The 9,349-nt window shown below is 40.2% G+C and overlaps 1 pseudogene across 1 annotated transcript; it reads right to left on the bottom strand.

Moving 5' to 3' along the window:
• Positions 1-6,682: 6,682 nt before the first annotated feature.
• Positions 6,683-8,358, bottom strand: LOC309821031 (myelin expression factor 2-like; annotated as a pseudogene). Its single transcript has one exon. The product of its transcript is annotated as a myelin expression factor 2-like (transcript).
• Between the last annotated feature and the right edge of the window lie 991 nt (positions 8,359-9,349).

Here is a 9,349-nt window from a genome sequence, read left to right as displayed (position 1 = left end):
CATCCACGTTGGCTTGCTTTCAGCTCCTGCCACGTGCCAAGATCTTCTCCTCAGGACCTTTGCACACGCTGTTTCCTCTGTCCGAACTGCTCTCCTTTCCCTTGACACCTAAGCAGCTCTTGCCCACCTTGCAAAACCTCAGCTTAAAAGCTACTTCCTTAGTGAAGTAGCTTAGTGAATTCCTCAGTCTATACACCTCAGTGTCTTCTGCTCCATCACAGTAACCAGAGCTAACATTTTTTCAGTGTTTAGAATGTGCCAAGCTTGACTCTAAGCACTTGCTTTTGCAAATTGAATTATTTTAACCTTCAATATTTAGAAACATAGGGATAGATCATCAAAATAGATAAGCACTTTTTATTTATTAACTACTAATAACCCTAATGAAGTAGTCGTTATTATTTCCCTCCATTCAACAGATGGGGAAACTGCGGATCCGAGAGGTTGAACAACTTGTCCAATGGCACAAAATGGTAAGTGGTAGAGCTGGAGTTCAAACCCAACCACTCCAACTTCGAATTCCTCACTCAACGGCATGTTCTTCTCACCACATCCCAGAAGCCAGGAAGCGGGTTTTAATCTCCACTCCATCACCAACACCCAGCACAATACCTAGCGTATGGTAGGCACTTAGTAAATATTACTCATTTGTTGTATGATAAAAATTACTCACTTGTTGAAAGAAACTGAATAAGCAAATCAGGGTGAGGCCCAAGGAGAAAGTTTACAAATTATATCAAAAGAGAAATGGGTGAGGGTGCAGGAAATGCTCAGCTGCAAGAAAAGTCTACAGGTCTGACCTCAGAACTGAAAAGGAAACAGATTTCTCTTGAGTGGCTGCAGAGGACAGAGCCAGAAACAACTGGTAAAAAATCACAGAAAAGAGATTTCAGCTCAGTAAAAGGAACATCACTCAGTGTTACGCCAAAATACAGAGCGCTTCTCTTTGGTAGTCAAGGGAAGGCTGGATAAGCATTTGATAGGAAGGTGACTGGAGTGACTCACACTTCAGCTGGGGATCCAAACTGGATCCTCTCTGTGTGTCTCTCCAACCCTGATATTCTAAGGACCTGTGAGTCCCACCCACCCCTTCTACCCCACATTCCCTGAGGTTCCAAAGAAAAAAATTTCAGCAAGTAAGTAAACCCACAGAGGTGGTCATAATTTGCTCCTAACTGAAAATAAAAAGAAAAGGTGAACTGGAGTCAACGAACACAGCAGAAAAGGAAGATTGCTCCTCCTAAGAGCCCTGTAGCCTAGGGACAGGAAAGTTGGGCTCTTAATGAAACAAGAAGGCCCTTTCCTAACCCACGAATGGTACACTGGGTAACTCCACCACTCCACCTCCCTGCCTCTCTCAGAGCAAAGCACTGCTCTGAGGGATGGAAGGGACATCTGGGGTCCCTTGAAGCTGTGGCTGAGAGGTTTCATTTGCATGTAGTTAAATAGACAGAAGGGTACTTCTACTAGATGACCTGTAAGAGCCTTCCCCATTTATATTTTGATTTTATGAACTGAATTACATTAAATCATCGCATATGGGAACTAAAAGAAAGCTTAAAGCATCCAACCCAATCCCTCTGCTTTATGGAGAATGAAACTCAGGCACGGGGGCGGGGGGGGGGGGGGGGCGTGGATTGTCCAAGGTTGCACAGTAAATTGGTAGCAGAATTGGAACTCAACCACTTCTCTCTCGACCTCTCCTGTAAAGCTTATTTTTCTCCAGTTTTCTAAGACTGTTTTCTCAGAATTGGTACTTTCTGAGATCAGGCAGGCCCTGTGTCCAGCTTCTTATTTGTCACCCCCTCAGAGAGCCCTTAGCATGGTTCTATCCAGTGAACGCTCCATTTGTGACCAGAAACTAACTCCCAACTACTGAATAATCTTTTCATAAGGACCAGGTGATTTCTTTCTACTCATGAAGGCCAGAGGATCTGGAAACAGGAACAGAAGAGAAACCAGAAGGGCATGTGCCCAAATAACTGCCCAGGACACTGCAGATATTCTGATGTATATTTGGGGGCTGGCTTGGTGAACTGGCTCTCACTACAGCACTGGAAAAAAAAAAGATCTAGAATGAGTAAGCTAGGCATAACCTTAAAGATCTCCCAAGCCAGCCACTCCCCCAAAACTAGTACCTCTATCTGCCATGGTGAAATGGAAAATTAAGGAAATGTTTAATAATATGTGTACATATGCATAGACACTTTGATGAAAGAAACCCCCTTTATTCTGAGACTATGTTCTTCCGTCTTTTATAGTTATTATTTATCCCTTCTTTTATGAAATAGTGGTGGTAGCAAATGTTTGGGGTTTTGTTTTGTAAGTTGATACCAATGTTGACAACCCTGTGTTTGGGTACCCCAATTTTTTGGGAATTTTAGAAATCCACGAAGTCTGGAAAGTACTAATCTAAACCAGTATTCTCTTTTTATAGTTGTGGGACCAGAGGACAGTGGGAAAAAATTAAATGTCTCCATGTTCTCATAGTCAAAAATTACAAACCAAATGCAAAGCTTAAGCATCCATAAAACTACTCCCATCTCAGCACTAAAGTTGCTATGTGATCCTGGGCAACTTGTTTAACTTTGGACCTCAGTTTTCCAATTTGGAAAATGGGCACAATAATCCCTGCCCTGACTTCCTCACGGGTAGCAAAGGTCAACACATCCTTTGAACGTAAGGAGTATAATCAGCTCTGTGCAAACAGCTGCCAATTCCAATGTCTGCAGAACCAGGTAGGCAATGGAAACAAGTAAAGCAGACCAAGTGTGAGTGAACAGATAGCAGCTGCCACTCAGTCTCAGTGTTGAGAACACACTGAGGCCTGGTGGGGAGTGGGGGAAACTAGCAAGTCCAGCGACTGAAGGGAGGAGAGAGGCTACCCCAGCCAATTTTTACCATGCAGTAATGTGGGCTGAGTATAACCAGATATTCTCATTTTCAAAGACACTGGAACTTTACATTTTTATTAGCTATCTTTTGATTTTTAAATGTTGACCACAAATTCAAATTTTAAAAATTGAGAGAGACAACAAACAACCCAATCAAAAGAATGGACAGGGGACTTCCTTGGTGGCACAGTGGTTAAGAATCTGCCTGCCAATGCAGGGGACACGGGTTCGATCCCTGGTCCAGGAAGATCCCACATGCCGCAGGGCAACTAAGCCCATGCACCACAACTACTGAGCCTGCACTCTAGGGCCTGCATGCCGCAACTACTGAGCCCGCGTGTTGTAACTACTGAAGCCCACATGCCTAGAGCCCGTGCTCCACAACAAGAGAAGCCACTGCAATGAGAAGCCCACACCCCACAATGAACAGTAGCCCCCGCTCACCACAACTAGAGAAAGCTTGTGTGCATCAATGAAGACCCAAAAGCAGCCAAAAATAAATAAATAAATAAAGAGTAGTATTTTAAAAAAAAATGGACAGAGGACCTAAATAGACATTTTTCTAAAGAAGACATACAGATGGGCAACAGCAACATGAAAAGATGCTCAACATAGCTAATTATTAGAGAAATGCAAATCAAAACTACAATGAGATATCACCTCACACAAGACAGAATGGTCATCATCAAAAAATCTACAAGCAATAAATGCTGGAGAGGGTGTGGAGAAAAGGAAACCCTCCTACTCTGTTGGTGGGAATGTAAATTGGTACAGCCACTACAGAGAACAGTATGGAGGTTCCTTAAAAAACTAAAAATAGAGCTACCATATGATCCAGCAATCCTACTCCTGGGCATATATCCAGAGAAAAACATGGTTCAAAAGGATACATGCACCCCAACGTTCACAGCAGCACTATTCACAATAGCCAAGACATGGAAGCAACCTAAATGTCCACTGACAGATAAATGGATAAAGAAGATGTGGTACATATATACAATGGAATATTACTCAGCCATTAAAAAGGAAGGAAATAATGCTATTTGCAGCAACATGGATGGATGTGGAGATTATCATACTAAAGTGAAGTAAGTCAGACAGAGAAAGACAAGTATATGATATCGCTTACATGCAGAATCTCAAAAAAATGATACAAATGAACTTATTTACAAAACTGACACACACTCACAGACTTAGAAAACAAACTTATGCTTACCAAAGGGGAAAGCTGGGGGGGAGGGATATATTGGGAGTTTGGGATTGACATATACACACTACTCATATAAAATAGATAACCAACAAGGACCTACTGTATAGCACAGAGAACTCTGCTCAATATTCTGCAATAACCTAAATGGGAAAAGAATCTGAAAAAGAATAGATACATGTATATGTATAACTGAATCACTTTGCTGTACACCTGAAACTAACACAACAGTTAATCAACTAAACTCCAATATAAAATTTTAAAAAAATTTTTGATAAATATTAGTGTTATTTATGTACATATGAACTCTGGCAAACCAGTAACAAAATTAACAACCAACTGCAATTCCAATATCAACATATAAGCATGCAATAAACATGCTACTTGAAGTTCTTTTAATTAACATTTTAAGAAAAAAATTCTAAAGTAAGTTTTCAATTACAATATTAAGAGCAGCTACATTTACTTTTTTTTAAACTTCCCTCTAGTTCTGTTTCCCAAAATGAATATGTTTATTAAAAATGTTGAACTGACATCAGATTTAACAGAAGTATTAAACTAGGACCATAAAGATAGAAAGACTCAAGCAGAATCCTATTTTGTTTTCCTCAGATTTATGATTTCCCAAAGAAAACACTAAACTAAGGTCTGTCACTAAAGTGGGACTTTAAAAATGCATACCATGTTAACACATTTACAGCTTAAAAACAGCTATAAATAATTTGCTTAAATCTGACCTCTTTAGGAAATGTTTTTAAAAAGGAAAAGAGAAAATGACCAATCTCATTAGCGTATTTTAAGCAACAGCCTTGATAACAGTGGACATCCAAAACTTCTGTAAGCATAGCAGGTAGGGAAATTACTCCTTGGTAGAATTTTGTGTATCAAATAACAATATCTGCCATTAAAAATCTGTGCTACTCGGGTTACCAATTCACCAATATTATTCAAATATTTTGCTAGCTAAAATCTAAGTAAGTACATCTTGGTTCTGAAATCTAAATATGCCTATTTTCTTTTTCAGGAAAGAAATATCTGCAGAGAACAGTTAGTGAATCTATAAGATTTGGAACTTGTAATATCTATGTTTATTACAGGGGAAACATTAGAAATTCCAGATACAGTAATGGGTCTTACTTTATTAGCAGCAGGAACAAGCATACCAGACACGATCGCAAGTGTGTTTGTTCTAAGAAAAGGTAAGAAGTAGGTCCGTCAAACTGCAATGTCCATTCTTAAAAGCCTGGCTGAAATACACTGAGCAAAGGTACCTTTGAAATATTTATTTCCTCAGTAACATACTTTGAAGAAAAAAAAAGGAGTGACTCAAGAGGAAGGATTTACTATTTAATAGCAGATTAATTTCACTGAATCTAAACCCCCAAATAATATTCATCTGAAATGTGCAGTAAATCATAATTAACCACGTTACGATGAAAAACAAGTAATCTACATACCTTATTGAAAAATGGTTTAATAAATAGATAATTATTGGATAAATAAATGTTAAGACTTCAAACACTAACCCCCCCCAAAATTCAAAAATACAAACTCAGTAACTTTTGCTCTGACACAACAATTTTCCAAAACAAACGGAAGAAGTATCCAGTGTTTATTCTTATGAAGCTTATTAATAAAATACAGTATTGGTATGCATATTTTAACAACATGCTTTTTTTGCAGGCAAAGGAGATATGGCTAATGTCTACCACTGTGGGATCCAACGTGTTCGATGTGCTGTGCCTAGGAGTTCCATGGCTTACTAAAACTGCATTTATAAATGCATCTGCTCCTGTAGAAGTGAACAGTAGAGGACTAACTTACATAACCATCTTTCTCAACATTTCAATTATTTTTCTTTTCTTAGCAGTTCATCTTAATAGCTGGAAACTAGACAGAAAGTTGGGAGTAATCTGCCTATTACTATACTTGGGGATTGCAACATTATCAGTTCTATATGAACTTGGAATTATTGGAAATAATAAAATAAGGGGCTGTGGCGGTTAATGTTAATAGTGTTATGTGGAAAATGTGAATGATGAGGAAGGGCAGAGAAAGAAAACTCCATTTCTTCATTTAAGTCAAATGAAAAATATTCTGAACTTTAGAATCTAAAACTTACAATAATTCTTTATCACCAACAAAAAGTAATTTAAAACCAACCAAGATCATATCCTAATTTGTCTGAGCCCTTTCTTTTCAAGAACAATTACATATATTAAACAGAAGGTTTGAAAAAACCACCTATGTTTTACCTTACAATACGTTGATAAAAGCTGGGGACACTTGAACAAACAAATCCCACTACGTAGAACTGAAAACAACATGAAAATGGCTTATTTCATTAAAAATAGTACAACCATTCATTTAAACTGAACGACCAGACTTGCTGTCTTTAAAAATCCAAACTTGAGATTAACAAAAATCAGAGTATATTTAACACTATACTGTTAAAAGCTGGTGGGAGTTTTAAAAGTACATTTTTACAACTTTTGTAAGCATACAGTATTACTTAAAAAAATGACTTTTACTAAGAGATTCAGCAAAACAGATGTAAGAATGTTCCAACCGTGGTTTCAAATTATGCATTATGATCCAAGAGAACATCAATTTCTCTGCCAGTGATTTTTATGCCATTCATTATTCTGCAGCCTTTTTCAGCTGATCCTGGGGAGTCAGATCTGACTGTTCCACAGCTTTTTGACCTTCCATTCTCCATTTTTATTTCTGCAAACATTACATGACATTTCTGACAAATATCTGGCTGCCTTTGGAGCCTATTCTGTCTCTCATTCCACTTCCCATTGGACCTGATAAAAATCTTCGATCCATATTGATAGTCCTTTCCAGGACAGCTCCTATACCTGGTCCCATTCTGTCAAAGCTGGAACTCATCTGATCCAGTCCCATCCCCATTCCTCCAGTCACACTGTTCATGCCACCCATTCCACCACCAAAGCTACCAAAGGAATCTCCAAAGCCTCGATTTATTCCAATATCACCACGTCCAAAATCTCTCTCCATGCTACTAGTCATCGCACCACGGTATAGCTCTCCCATTTGACTAACTCCTCCAAATCCTCCCATGCTATTCATTGCTTCCAGACCACCAAACCCAATTCCTCCTCCAGTTCTATTCATTCCTTCAAAACCTGAACCATCCTTTCCCATACCACTTGGACCTAAATTTCCCATTCCACCACCTACGTTCAACTGTCTGGCACTAATAGGCTGTCCACATGGACCAAGTCCCATTCCAGGGCCTCCAAGACCACGTGGTAATTGTGGTGTTTTACTATCATATGAACGGTAGCCTTCATGAGGGACAGACTTTTGTCATCCATTTTCACAGGCATAGGTCTATCAAACAAAACCTGCCCATTGAACATAGAAATTGCTTGAACTGCTTCAATTGCCTGTTCAGAAGTGACTGTGCCCATTCCTCTGCTCTTGCCATCTTTGTCTTCTTTAATATCTGCCCGCTTTACAGTTCCAGCTACGCTGAACACTTCCTTTGGCTCCTTCCAACCAACTTTGAAGCAACAAATTGTGGAACCAAGCAACAAAAATTGTGGAACCAAGTCTCCCAGCCTGCAAATTACTGATAACCTCAGGAGGAACGTTTGGATTATTGAGAATGGAAGGTGGTAAATTCATCAATCCTGATCCCATGTTGGGTACATGTCCTCCTGGAAATGATCCCCCTGTCAGTGGCAATGCCCTACGAGCATTTGCTCCATCAGGATCCTCTTTGATATTCAAGGGTCTTCCACTAAGATCATATTTGTTCATAGTTTCTAGTGCTTTCTTGACAAATTCTTCATCTTTGAATTCAACCACACCACAACCCCTTGATTTTCCTTCCGCATCCTTAAAGAGCTCCACGTATGTAACCTGACCCAACTTTTCCTCTTATTAGATCTTTAATGGTTTGCCATTTCATGTCATATGGGATGTTGCTAATAAAAACTCTGTTACGATTTGGACCCTTCCTTTCTCCAGTGCCTGAATTCTTGTCTTTTGAATGAGGATGAAATCCATTGACCCTCTTATTTCCTGTAGATTTTTCTTTTAATTCAGGTTTCTCTTCTTTGATTCATCATTCTCCATTTTAACGCCATTGGAGCTGCCGCTGTGCTGCGGCGGCTGCTTCTCCTGCTCGGGCGGGTGAGGTTTTCCCCGGCGGCTCCGCAGGCTGCGGATGCTGTCTGTCGTCGCCAGCAGCCTTAAGCACCTCGGGTTTGTTGCGTCGGCCATCCCTCCGCCACGGCCTCCGCCTCCGCCGCCTGCATTGAGTGGCCCTGAATGCTACAGTAGTGGCGGCGGCGGGCTGAAAGTTTTTTTAAAAAAGAAATTTCTGTCTCACTTAGTTTTTGAAAGCAAAGAAAATTTGAAGTTGTAAATTTAAGAAAAATGGAGAGAGACAAACAAAATAATACCATATGTGGGCTGCCCATATGTGAGCCAGAGGTGCCCCTATCACCTGTGGTCTCAGTGATTCCACTTTGCTCTTGTTCTGGAAGCCCCACGGGCAGCTCAGATCAGTAAGCGCCAAAGTGCCCTTTATTGCCTAACGACAGGAACACAGCTCACACCAACCTGAACAGTACAAAGGTGCAGTAAAGATCAGCTCCTGAGGATCTGTACAGACATTTAAGAGTTGGGCAAAGGATAACACTGGTTGACAAAACATTTCCTGAATTAAGATGACACTCTCTGTAAAGGCTCGCCTCTATATTTTAACACTTGGAATCATCTCTCTGAACGTTCTAACCAGCTTGCAGTGCAATTTTCTCATCCTAAAAAATGGGACCAATTATACATGTCTTGCCTACTTAAGAGATTGTATATCATTTGAGTACAACAAGGATGGTAAATATATGGCAAGATTATGTCCCTGATAGTGAAGGTGATGATGATGATAACAGTGTGCCAGCGTGTTGTATATTAGGAATATTAATTTCTTTTTTATTTTTTATTATTTTTTTTTGCGGTACACGGGCCTCTCACTGTTGTGGCCTCTCCCATTGTGGAGCACAGGCTCCGGATGCGCAGGCTCAGCGGCCATGGCTCACGGGCCCAGCCGCTCCGTGGCATGTGGGATCCTCCCAGACCGGGGCACGAACCCGTTTCCCCTGCATCGGCAGGCGGACTCTCAACCACTGCGCCACCAAGGAAGCCCAGGAATATTAATTTAATCCTCTGACAACCCAGTGAGGGAGATGCTATTATCACTGGCATTTTATAT

This window comes from Grampus griseus (genome assembly GCF_964374135.1).
Source record: "Grampus griseus genome assembly, chromosome: 3".
Lineage (NCBI taxonomy): Eukaryota > Metazoa > Chordata > Mammalia > Artiodactyla > Delphinidae > Grampus > Grampus griseus.
Note: the sequence above shows the minus strand (reverse complement) of the source record. Positions and strands in the feature narration are given on the sequence as shown.